Genomic DNA, 13,712 nt, shown 5'->3' on the forward strand with positions numbered 1-13,712 from the left:
CTCTCTCTCTCTCAAAAATAATAGGGGTGCCTGGCTGGCTTAGTCGGTTAAGCGTCCTACTTCAGCTCAGGTCATGATGTCACATGAGATTTGAGCCCCACATGGGTCTCTCTGCTGTCAGCACAGAGCCCACTTTGTATTCTCTGTCGCCCTCTCTCTCTGCCCCTTCCCCACTTGTTCTCTCTCTCAGTCTCTCTTTCAAAATAAATAAACTTTAAAATAAATAAATAATTTAAAAATATACATAAAAAAATTCCATTTATTCAAATTGGTAATTCTGGTTTCCTTCTCTCTCTCTCTCTCTCTCTCTCTCTCTCTCTTTTTTTTTTCAACGTTTATTTATTTTTGGGACAGAGAGAGACAGAGCATGAACGGGGGAGGGGCAGAGAGAGAGGGAGACACAGAATCTGAAACAGGCTCCAGGCTCTGAGCCATCAGCCCAGAGCCCGACGCGGGGCTCGAACTCACGGACCGCGAGATTGTGACCTGGCTGAAGTCGGACGCTTAACCGACTGCGCCACCCAGGCGCCCCTCTCTCTCTTTTTTTTATTTGGGGCACCTGGATGGCTCAGTTGGTTAAGTGTCCAACTTTGGCTCAGGTCACGATCTCCCAGTTTGTGGGTTCAAACCCCGTGTTGGGCTCTGTGGTGACAGCTCAAAGCCTGGAGCCTATTTCAAATACTGTCTCCCTCTCTCTGCCCCTCCCCCGCTCATCCTCCATCTCTCTCTCTCTCTCTCTCAAGAATAAATACTAAAAATTTTTTAAGTAAATAAAGTTTATTTATTTATTTTGAGAGAGCAAGAGAGCATGAGTTGGAGGGGGTGGGGCAGAAAGAATCCCAAGCAGGCTCTACACTGGTCAGCACAGAGCCTGACTCCGGACTTGGGTCTCATGAAGTGTGAGATCATGACCTGAGCCGAAACCAAGAGCTGGTCACTTAACTAACAGACACCCAGGTACCCCTCCTTCTATATCTTCTTATTTAAATAGTTTTATAGATTGTTATATTTTGAAATTAGATTTTTAAAAAATTAAATTGCAAGTTTTTCTTTTATAGTTATCATGAAGGAATCCTTGGTTAATAATATTTATTTTTTCTTTTGTACATACCATTTTGTGAAATGTCACTATTTTCCATTTTTTGTTATACAATGCATAATCATCAAAGTTTTATTTCTTGGATTTAGTCATTCTTTATAAAATAGCCAGAAGTTCCCAAGACTTTTAAATTGTCTTCTTTCCATCCAGTTTATCTTTTTGCAACACATTCTTCCTATTCTGTGAACCTAGCAGGTTTTTAAATCTATAGCACAGTTTTATATAAATTTAACACTGTGTATTAATCTTATATGCTTGATCTGATTCTTTTTTCTTTTATTCTTTTTTTGTATTTCATTGCTGGGCTCTTGCATCTTTCTGATTGCTGTCCTATGTTGCTTCCTACCATCTGTGGCCTCCTGACTATTCAGGCTCTTCACCATTCTTTACATCCTCTCAGCACTCATTTTATTTCCTTCTCCTTTGAGCCTAAATTTCCTCTGGATCCACATAGGGTGCCTTAACTTCCACAGGCTGCTTGCACTTCTTCCTCTTCTACTGTTTTCTTTTCCTTCCCTGGACAAACGTGTTCATCCATTTAAAAAATGGCCACCATGGGGGCTCCTGGGCGGCTTAGTCGGTTAAGTGTCTGACTCTTGATTTCAGCTCAGGTCACGATCTCACGGTTTGTGGGATCAAGCCCCACGTCAGGTTCTGTGCTGACAATGTGGAGCCTGCTTGGGATTCTCTCTGTCTCTCTCTTTCTGCCCCTCCCCTGCTCACGTGTGCGTGCTCTCTCTCTCTCTCTCTCTCAAAATAAATACACTTAAAAAAAAATTAGTCACCATGGTCATTTCCTAACCCCCTTTTCTCTTGTGGGTTTTCATCCTCTTTCTTCTCCTTCCCTCCTCCCCTTCTTTTTTGTTCTTTTTCCTTAGTGTGTCTTGTTTTGTACAGCCATTACTTGAGCCTGGTTTTTTTTTTTTTTTTTTTTGAACTTTTTTTATTTTTTTATTTTTTTAATGTTTACTTATTTTTGAGAGAGAGAGAGAAAGAGAGATAGAGTGTGAGCAAGGGAGGGAGGGCAGAGAGAGGAAGACACAGATTCTGAAGTAGGCTCCAGGCTCTGACCTGTCAGCACAGTGCCTGATGTGGGCCTTGAACTCACAAATCGTGAGAACATGACCTGAGGTGAAGTCGGACACTTAACTGACTGAGCCACCCAGGTGCCCCTTTCTTTTTTTTTATAAGGTGTTCTAAGATGTGGGGGCGCCTGGGTGGCTCAGTTGGTTGTGCATCCGACTTCGGCTCAGGTCGAAGCCCCACATCAGGCTCTGTGTTGATAGCTGGGAGCCTGGAGCCTGCTTCAGATTCTGTGTCTCCCTCTCTCTCTTCTCCTCCCCCGCTTGTGCTGTGTCTCTCTCTGTCTCTCAAATATGAATAAATGTAAAAAAAAAATTTTTTTTAAAAAGGTGTTCTAAGATGTGGCTTATAGAACCACAAAATATCATCTAGTCCATCTAGTTCCTTTTGATGATGAGGAAACAGACCCAGAAAAGATAGGTGCCAACCTTGCTGTGTTCAGTTTTTTCACAGAATGTTTCTTCAGCTTATGTTCAGACGAGCTGGTTAGAACTGAAAGGATACAATTGATTTAAAAGTTTTCTTCTAATGGGGTGCCTGTGTGGCTCAGTCACAGGCTCAGTCAGTTAAGTGTCTGTAAGTGTCTGACTCTCTTGATCTTGGCTCAGGTCATGATCTCACAGTTTGTGGGTTTGAGCCATGCATCGGGCTCTGTGCTGATGGTGTGGAGCCTGCTTGAGATTCTCTCCATCTCTCAGCCCTTCCCCTGCTCATGCTTGCTCTCTCTCTTTCTCTCTCTCTCTCTTTCACTCTCTCTCAAAATAAGTAAACTTAGGGGCACCTGGGTGGCCCAGTCAATTAAGCATCCAACTTCAGCTCAGGTTGTGATCTCATGGTTCATGGGTTTGAGCTTCACATCGGGCTGTGTGCTGACAGCTGAGAGCCTGGAGCTTGCTTCAGATTCTGTGTCTCCCTCTCTCTCTGCCCCTCCCCTGCTCATGCTTTTTCTCTCTCTCTCTCTCCCCCTCTCAGCCCCTGCTGCTTTGGGGCAACTGACCAGCTCAGAGAAAGCATGCCACTCTTGACCTCAGGGTCATGAGCTCAAGCCCCATGTTGGGTGTAGAGATTTTTTTTTTTAATTTTTTTTTAACATTTATTCATTTTTGAGAGTGGGAGAGACAGAGCATGAGTGGGGGGAGGGGCAGAGAGTGGGAGACACAGACAGAAGTGGGCTCCAGGCTCTGAGCTGTCAGCAGAGCCTGACACGGGGCTCAAACTGACGGACCGCGAGATTATGACCTGAGCTGAAGTTGGGCGCTTAAGCGACTAAGCCACTCGGGTGCCCCCAGGTGTAGAGATTATTAAAACACACACAAACACACACACAAAACAAAGCAACAACAACAACAAAACAAACCTTAAAAATCAAGGAAAGAAAAAGGGCTGCTTTGATTTAGCATGCTGATAGTGAAGAGTGCCTGCCATGTGTTTGCTTAATGCCAAGAGGCTGCTTTCTCTGAAGAGGATTTCTTCTTTCCTACTAAAGTAACTTCTTTTGGCTCTTAGAGGTTCGCCTCAAGTGTCACCATTTTTTGGTACCTTCTCCAAATGCTTATTTATCACCCAACCGACTGAAACACCCAGATGCTCCTCTAGCACACTTTTAAAGAACTCGTTCCAGATATAAAAATTTAAAAAGACAGGGCATCTGGGTGGCTCAGTCGGTTGGGTGTCTGACTTCGGCGCAGGTCATGATCTGACACTTTGTGAGCTGGAGTCCCGCATCGGGTTCTCTACCGTCCGCACAAAGCACGCTTTGGATCCTCTGTCCACCTTTCTCTCTGCCCCTACCCAACTTGTGCATACGTGCTCTCTCTCTCTCAAATAAATAAGCATTGAAACAAATCTTTAAAAAACAAAGAAGAGTTCCTTTTATACTCAAGATGGAGCATCAGAAACCAGATCTACCCTACTGCCTAAAACAAAACAAATAAACAAAAACCCAGGCAACATACATAATGTAATGGTTTTCAAAGCACTGGACGTCAGAGAGTGGACGGTGGTTGTTGAGAGATGAGAAATAAATGAGGAGAGACTCCTAGTTGTCCCAGCACACTGCCTTGGGAGAGCTTCTGGGCTATGGTGCAGGAAGAGGAACCAGGCAGAGGTCAGTGAACTGAGTTAAAGGAGATGCTGCTGAGTATCCCGGGTGGCTGCAGTTCATAGGAAAGACAGCCTTACCCAGAGAGACAACCCCAGATACTGGATAAAAGAACCTGAAGCAGATAGTCCTTTAGTGTGAAGTATGCTTACTTGGCTAGGAGTTAGGCTGTGTTTACTGTTTCCTATAGCTGTGTTAGAGGCTAGGCTTTGTGTCCCTGTTTTTCTCCCTTGTTGCCTTGGGCATCCCTAGAGACTCCTTAAATACGGCCTGAGGCTTGAAGTCCTTTTAGCTGTCATCCTCTGCTATTATACAGGAACCCTACTGACGTGGTTATGAGGTATGGAGGAAGAGGAAGCATTCTGTAGTCCTATGATTCGGTATCAGTCAGTGAGCCCGAGTTGGGTATTTTCCTTCCCCCAGGCCTTGTGAGTGAGAACAGAGAGACTTGGAAGTATTTCACAATGGTTACTTCCCCTTTCCTTCTGCTGGAAGCACAAGGAGGATTTTTCTCTAGTTTTCTTTGAGAACCAGTTGGGATCCTGGAGGTAGAACTAACACAAGTATGGAAGCTCCCCCTAAGAGTAGGAGAGTGGGTGCCTAGAGATCTGAACTCTCAAGGTTGTCCACACTGAGGGTCTGGCAGCCTGTGCATTACAGTTTGAAGCGTTCTACTGGTGCTGGCTAGTTTCCGCTGCAGGCTTTTCCTCCTGGGCTTCCTCGCCCGGTTGGCTGTGATTTTCTTTTTTTTTTTTTTTTTTAAATTTTTTTTTTCAACGTTTATTTATTTTTGGGACAGAGAGAGACAGAGCAAGAACGGGGGAGGGGCAGAGAGAGAGGGAGACACAGAATCGGAAACAGGCTCCAGGCTCTGAGCCATCAGCCCAGAGCCTGACGTGGGGCTTGAACTCCTGGACCGCGAGATCGTGACCTGGCTGAAGTCGGACGCTTAACCGACTGCGCCACCCAGGCGCCCCGGCTGTGATTTTCTTTATCTGCCTGTCTGTCTCTCCAGTTTGGGGACAGCAGTTTGCCCTGTGACTTCAACTTTCTGGTGAATCTAAGAAGAGCTATGGATTTTCAGTACATTTAGCTTTTCTTGTTGTGAGGACATGAGCACTGACTTCCAGACTCTGTGTGTTAGTCTGGAAACTCTGGACATTTGTAGAGGGTTTCCCTCAAATATTCAGCGGAGTACTAATCAGCTCATGTGTGTGAAGAATCTTCCTGAGGCCAAGATAAAACCATTAGATTAGAGAACAGTGCCTGGCACTCACGTAGGCCTGAAAATAGTGCCTGGTCCCACCAGCTAGACTAGAAAATCTCCTAATTCTCACTGGGATGATACGTAGGAAGGTCTTGCCTCAGTCTAATTAGCCCTAGACTGAGTACTGCTTCACACTACCAAACAAATTATGAAAGCAAGAACAAAAAGGATCAAGCTATTTACAAGTAACTGAATCAGAACAAAGATCAAGAAGGTTTATAAAAATACAAAAATATCCAGTACTCTTCTTTATCCATTCATCCATTGACGGACATTTGGGCTCTTTCTATACTTTGGCTATTGTTGATAGTGCTGCTATAATCATGGGGGTGCATGTGTCCCTTTGAAACAACACACCTGTATCCCTTGGATAAATACGTAGTAGTGCAATTGCTGGGTCGTAGGGTAGTTCTATTTTTAGTTTTTTGAGGAACCTCCATCCTGTTTTCCAGAGTGGCTGCACCAGCTTACATTCCCACCAACAATGCAAAAGAGATCCTCTTTCTCCGCATCCTCGCCAGCATCTGCTGTTGCCTGAGTTGTTAACGTTAGCCATTCTGACACGTGTGAGGCGGTATCTCATTGTGGTTTTGATTTGTATTTCCCTGATGATGAGTGATGTTGAGCATTCATGTGTCGGTTGGCCATCTGGATGTCTTCTTTGGAGAATTGTCTATTCATGTCTTTTGCCCATTTCTTCATCGTCTTTAAAGTATCTTTATGTCATCCTCATTTTTGAAGGGTATTTTTCACTGGATATAGAATTGTACATTATCAGCTATTTTCTTCCTGCTCTTTGAAGCTATATCATCTAGCCCCTATTTCTCTCTAGAGGTCAGTAATCAGTCTAACTATTGCTCCTTTTATAGTAAACTCTTCCCACTCTCGACTGATTTTTTTTCTCTTCATGTTTGGCTTTCTGTAGTTTGTTTCTCTATGATATATTTAGGTGTAGCCTACTTTTTATTAATCCTGCTGGGAATGTTTGACTTCTTGAATCTCTGAATTAATGTCTTCCTTCATGAAAAAAAAATCTCACAAAAAATTCTCAGCAATTACCTCTTCAAATATTAATTCTGCTGCAATCTCTCCTAAGACTCCATTTAAACAAATGTTAGAATTTTTAAATCAAATCCTCTATGACTGGGATGACTAATTTATTGTCCATCTTGGAACAGTTCCAATAATAATTAAGCTATTAATAATAATTAAAAGTACTAACCTCAGGACACCAGGCATAAACTGGACTGCCCAATCCACCATGCTACATGGTCACTTTATGTCTTTTATTTTCTCTCCTGTTTTGTTTTTTTGTTTTTTTTAGTTTACTTACTTAGTTTGTGAGAGAGAGAGAGCTCACACAAGCAAGTGGGGAGAGGCAGAGAGAGAGAGAGAGAGAGAGAGAGTGGGAGAGAGAGAATCCCAAGCAAGCTCCACACTGTCAGTGCAGAGCCCGACGCAGGGCTTGAACTTGCAAGATCATGACCTGAGCTGAAGTCAGATACTCAACCAACTGAACCACTTAGGCGCCCCAATTCTTATTTTCTTTTTGCTTAGCATTTGTACACTGGGGCATGAGTGACATCAAATGTTAGGTTCATCCTCTCCAGATTTTTGCCCTGAGTTCAATCTTGGTCTGGTATTTCTTTAGCAATTTGATTCTTTTAGGGAAGATTTAACAAAAATATTATATGTAGTCTTTTTAGTTATCAGATGGAGTAATGGTCCAAATTTCTAAGTTCACAATTAATAGAAGCTGAAGTCATAGACACATTTAAGTTTTTTTTAATGTATTACTTTAAAAAATATTTTTTTGTTACTGAGTTATAAATCAATTGAATTGTGATCAAAGAATATTGTCTGTATGATACTAATTCTTTGAAATTTTATGAAAGTTGATTTATGACCTGATAATCAATTTTTGTAAATGTTTCATGTGTGCCTGAGAATATGTATTCCCCAAATTGGGGTGCAGTGTTCTATTTATATCTGTTGACTCAAACCTCCTATTGGCATTCCTTAAATCTTCTAGAGCTTTGCTTTTTTGTCTGTTCTTCTTATCTGTAATTGAGATTTGTGTTTAATTCTCTAAGTATAGTGGTGGATTTGTTCATCTCTTCCAGTAAATATATGTATTTTTGCTTCAAATATTTGAAGGCTATGTTGTTTGGAATGTATATATTTAGAATTGTTTTTCTTTCTGATACACTGAATTTATTATTATTATGTAGTAACACCATTTCTTTTTTTTGTTTTTTTTTTTTTTTTGGTCATAAAGCCTATTTTTAGGGTATTAATGTAGCTATGGCAGCTTTTAGATTACGTTTGTTAGCTACATCTTTTTCAACCTTTTAAGTTCAACCTGTCTGGATCTTCGTTTTAGACAGGTCTCTTTTGAACAGAATATAGAGCTAAATTTGGGGGCGCCTGGGTGGCTCAGTTGGTTGAATGTCTGACTCGATCTTAGCTCAGGTCTTGATCTCAGGGTCATGTGTTGAAGCCCTGTGTTGGGTTCTACACTGTGTGAAGTCTACTTAATACATTTTTTAAAAGTTTCTCTGGATACAGAATTTTAGGTTGATAATAATTTTTTCTTGGTGCTTAAAATAGTATTCCATTTGTCCTCTGTTCATTGTTGCCATTGACAAATCTGCTATCAACTTGTCATTCCTTTGTACAGTTTTTTGTTTTTTTCTTTTTGTTTTTTTTTTTTTTTTGTCTTTTCATTCTGTATGACACTATAGCTCAGATGTAGGTTTCTTTTTATCATCCTTCTTGATATATATTTGTATCTCCTAATTTATAGTTTTAACAGATCCAGTAAATTATTGGCCATTATCTCTTCTAGTGTTGGTTCTCTCATTCTCTTCATTTTCTGATTTTTCCCCTCTTGAGACTCTGGTTAGACTATTATTACTTTTCATTCTACCCTTCACTTCTCATTTTTTGTCACATCTCATTGTGTCTGTGTTGTATTTTGTTGTCTTTGCTTTTGCTGTGAAATTTAAAAAAAAAAAAAATTGCCAAGACCAATGTCAAGAAGCTTACCACCTATGTTTTCTTCAAGGACTTTATTGCTTTAGGTCTTACTTTCAAGTCTTAAATCCATTTTGAGTTGATTTTTGTATATGTAAAGTATGTGTATATTGTAGGATCTAAGTGTTTTGTAGTGGGAGGTCCCAATTTTTATCTATTAAAATATGTCTTAGGAATCATCTGCCATCTTGTTGTTTCTGTAGCTATCTTAGATCTTCATTAGCCTGCTGAACGTTTTTTTGTTTTTGTTTTTTTCCCAGAGACATAGATACCATAATCCTTTTCTGATATCCTTGTTTTTAACTGTTGTGGCTTGCTGAACCAAAGCAGTTAAATTTGACACAAGTTCAATGTCATTTCCTTCAAGAATTAATCCTCCTCCTGGGCTCAAGTACTGAACAAGGAACACCTAGCCTCACATAAACTTGTGGATGTATTTTTTACCCGAGAAATCTCAGATATCCACAAAAGACTGGAAATCTCAGATTTCTACACAATTCTCCCAAATAACAAGCTTGATAGGGAAATAGGCATACACAAATCTGATTTTGTAATGGAAGTTCAGTGTAATATCCTTGGGTCATGTTAATGACTACAGATCATGGGAACAGAAGCCAGTTCCTTTCTATTTCCCCAGAATTTGTCAACCCTTAGTTTCTTCTTTTTCTTTTGAAGGAGACTGAGTTCTGCATTAATGTGATTGAAGTCCCTCCACAGGATTCCTTTGGGGCCCTTCACAATAACTGCATACTTTTAGAGTAATGTGGACACTTTCTGGAATGTTGATAGTATGATAGTTCTTCAGTCTTGTAGTAGATGTGGCCACGATTTTAAAGTCTATCTTGTGAGGCATTTTTGTTGAATCCTTTTTAGCAGTTATATATCTCTTTCTCTAATCTGGGAAATTAAAAGCATTTTTAAAAATTTCGACTTAATTTAAAAAATTTGGACTAATCTGGCTGGCTCAGTTGGTGGAGCATGCTACTCTTGATCGCGGGGTTGCAAATTTGAGTTCCACATTGGGTGTAGAGATTACTTAAAAATAAAATCTAATAAACAAACCAACAACAAAACAAAACAAAACCCTTTGTACTTAATTTCAAACTTACAAAAAGTTGTAAGAATAAGAAAAGTACAAAGAACATCCGTGTATCATCATTGGCTCAGTGTCACCTACTTATTTTATTTAAACAATTAAAAAAATTGTTTTTAACGTTTATTCATTTTTTGAGAAACAGAGGGAGACGGAGCACGAGTGGGGAGGGACAGAGAGAGAAGGAGACACAGAATCCAAAGCAGGCTGTAGGCTCCGAGCCCTGTGTCAGGGGCTGGAACTTACAAACTGTGAGATCGTGACCTGAGCTGAAGCCAGACACTGAACTGACTGAGCCACTGAGGCGCCCCTCGGTGTCACCTATTGGTAACATTTTACTCCATTTACTTTACCATGAGTGCTCTTTTTCTGTGCATACAGATGTGTATTACACATGTAATAATTTTTTTTTTTTTTTTAAGAACCATTTGGTTGTAGTTGCTATTTTGGGAAATAATTTACTCCTCCCCACCCCTTTCTGGAACTCATTTTATACAGATGTTATTTCTACTTCTATTCTTCATATCTCAACTTTTTTTCATTCCTTCCATTTCTTTATGCTTCCTGTTGCTTCAGGACAATTGCTTACCCTGATGTCTTTATCAGGTTATTATTTTTCCTTGGCTCTAGGCTTTCTGTTGTTCAACCTGCCTCTTTCCCCCCCAATTTTCCCATTTTTTTTATTGTAGTAAAACACACATAAAATGTGCTATCTTAACCATTTTTTAAAAATTAATGTTTATTTATTTTTGAAAGAGAGAGAGAGAGAGATCAGGGGAGGGGCAGAGAGAGGGAGAGAGAGAATCCCAAGAAAGCTCTACACTGTCAGTGGAGAGCCCAACATGGGGCTTGATCCCACGAACTGTGAGATGACCTGAGCCAAAATTAAGAGTTCAAAGCTTAACCAACTGAGCTTCCCAGGCACCCCTTAAACATTTTATTTTTTAGTTGGCTCCACATCCAACATGGGGCTCAAATTCATGATCTCAAGTTCAAGAATTACATGCTCTACCAACTGAGCCAGCCAAGCATCCTTTCATTGCAGTTTTGATGTTCATTTCCTTAATGATTGGTGGTATTGAGGATCTTTCCATGTGTTCATTGGATATTTGTTTATCTTCTTTGGAGAAATGTGTATTCAAAATCTTTGAACATTCTTGAATCTCATTTTTGTTGTTGCTATTGTCAAATTTAGGAGTTCTCTATATTCTTATATTAATTGCTTATTAGATTAATTGCAAATATTTTCTCTCTCTGTGAGTTGCCATTTTATCCTGTTGATAATGTCTTTTGATGTACAAGATTTATAATTTTTCATTAAATTTATCTATTTCTTTTTTTTTTTTTTTTGCTTACCCATTTTGTGTCATATCCAAGAAGTCATTGCCAAATCCAGTATCATAAAGCTGTGCCCTATGAGACACAGCAATCCGAAGCAGGCCAAATCCAGTATCATAAAGCTGTGCCCTATGAGACACAGCAATCCGAAGCAGGCTCCAGGCTCTGAGCTGTCAGCACAGAGCCTGACATGGGACTCGAACTCATGAGTTTCAAGATCATGACCTGAGCCAAAGTCAGATGCTTAACTGACTGAGCCACCCAGGTGCCCAGAGTCTTTTCCCCTTTGAATGGCCTTGGGACTCTTGTTGCAAATCATTTGATTATATATCTGGTTTATTTTTGGAGTGTCTGCTCTCATTGTTTTATATGCCTATCTTTATGCCAGTATCACACTGTTTTGATTATTGTAGCTTTGTGTATTTTCTAGTTTTCCCTCTTGTTGATTTCTAACTTCATCTCATTGTGGTCAGAGAAGATACCTATCTTTTAAAATCAGCTGAGTCTTAATTGTGGCCTAACACATGGTCTGCCCTAGAAAATGTCCCACATGTGCTTGAGAAAAATGTGTATTTTGTTGTTAAGCATTCTGTATATTTCTGTTAAATCTAGTTTTGATTTATTGTGTTGTTCACGTCCTCTGTTTCTTTACATAACTTCTATGTGGTTGTTCTATCCGTTACGGAGAATAGGAGGTTTCCAGCTGTTATTGTAGAACCATTTCTTCCTTTAATTCTGTAAATATTTGCTTCATATATTTTGATGCTCTGTCATTATGTGCATACATGTTTATAGTTGTTATATCTTCTTGCTGTACTTGCCCTTTTTATTAATATATAATGTCCCTGTCTCTTGTAACCTTTTCCTTTAAAAATTTAAAAAATTTTTCAATTAAAAAAATTTTTTTGATGCTTATTTATTTTTGAGAGCGGGAGAGTGAGAGAGCAGGGCAGGGCAGAGAGAGACGGAGACACAGAATCTGAAGCAGGCTGCAGGCTCCAGGCTCTGAGCTGTCAGCACAGAGCCTTATGTGGGGCTCGAACTCGTGAGCCGTGAGATGATGACGTGAGCTGAGGTCAGACACTCAACCTACTGAGCCACCCAGGCACCCCTAATTTTTATTTTTTAAAGTAAGCTCTATGCATAGTACGGGGCTTGGACTCAACTTCTAGATCAAGAGTCACATGCTCTACTGACTGAGCCAGCCAGGTGCCCCTCTTGTAACCTTTTTTAAGTATATTCTGTCTGATTTTGTATAGTCACCTCTGCTCTCTTTTTGTTACTGTTTGCATAAAATATATTTTTCTATTTTTCCGGTTTTTCTTCCTTCCTTCCTTAGTTTTCACACCCAGCATAGAGCCCTATGTGGGGCTTGAACCTGAGATCAAGACCAGAGCTGAGATCAAGAGTTGGATGCTTAACTGACTGAGCCACCCAGGCTCCCATTTTTCCACTTTCAACCTGTGTCTTTGAATCTAAAATGAGTATTTTGTAGACAGCATATTATTGTCTCATTTAAAAAAAAAAAATCAATCTGCCAATCTCTTTTTGTCAGAGTTTAAAAGTAATCTAGGGGCGCCTGGGTGGCGCAGTCAGTTAAGCGTCCAACTTCAGCCAGGTCACGATCTCGCGGTCTGGGAGTTCGAGCCCCGCGTCGGGCTCTGGGCTGATGGCTCAGAGCCTGGAGCCTGTTTCCGATTCTGTGTCTCCCTCTCTCTCTGCCCCTCCCCCGTTCATGCTCTGTCTCTCTCTGTCCCAAAAATAAATAAACGTTGGAAAAAAAAAAAAAATTTAAAAGTAATCTAGAGTAATCTAGAAAAAACATTTTCAGCTTGTTCACTTCCCTGGCCACCTTCCTAGAAAATTTGGCCTGTGTAAACAGGGAGAAGGATCAAGAGTCAGCACCATTTCCTAGATATAATGTAAGAATGAATGAGATCATGTAAATAAAAAAGTTACTTTTTACTTTCCTCCTTTTTAATGTTCCTGGTAGATGGTCAACACTCAATAAAATGGTACTTAATGCTGATCATTTAAATTAATTTACTTATTTTGAGAGAGAGTGCGAGCCAGGCAGGGGTAGAGAGAGAATCCAAGAGGCTGCCACTGTCAGCACAAAGCCCGACATGGGGCTCGAACTCAAGAATTGTGAGATCATGACCTGAGCCAACGTTTTTATTTATTTTTGGGACAGAGAGAGACAGAGCATGAACGGGGGAGGGGCAGAGAGAGAGGGAGACACAGAATCGGAAACAGGCTCCAGGCTTCGAGCCATCAGCCCAGAGCCTGACGCGGGGCTCGAACTCACGGACCGCGAGATCGTGACCTGGCTGAAGTCGGACGCTTAACCGACTGCGCCACCCAGGCGCCCCAGGAATAACTTTTCTAATTTTAAAAAATTTTAATATTTATTTATTTAAAAAAATTTTTTTAACATTTATTTATTATTGAGAGACAGAGACAGAGCATGAACAAGGAGTCGGGGGTGACAGAGAGAGAGGAGGAGACACAGAATCCGAAACAGGCTCCAGGCTCTGAGCTGTCAGCACAGAGCCCGATGCAGGGCTCAAACCCACAAACCACGAGATGATGACCTGAGCCGAAGTCAGATGCTTAACCAACTGAGCCACCCAGGTGCCCCTTAACATTTATTTTTGAGAGAGCAAGACAGAGCACAAGTGGGAGAGGGGCAGGG

Source organism: Prionailurus viverrinus, chromosome C1 (genome assembly GCF_022837055.1).
Source record: "Prionailurus viverrinus isolate Anna chromosome C1, UM_Priviv_1.0, whole genome shotgun sequence".
Classification (NCBI taxonomy): Eukaryota; Metazoa; Chordata; class Mammalia; order Carnivora; family Felidae; genus Prionailurus; species Prionailurus viverrinus.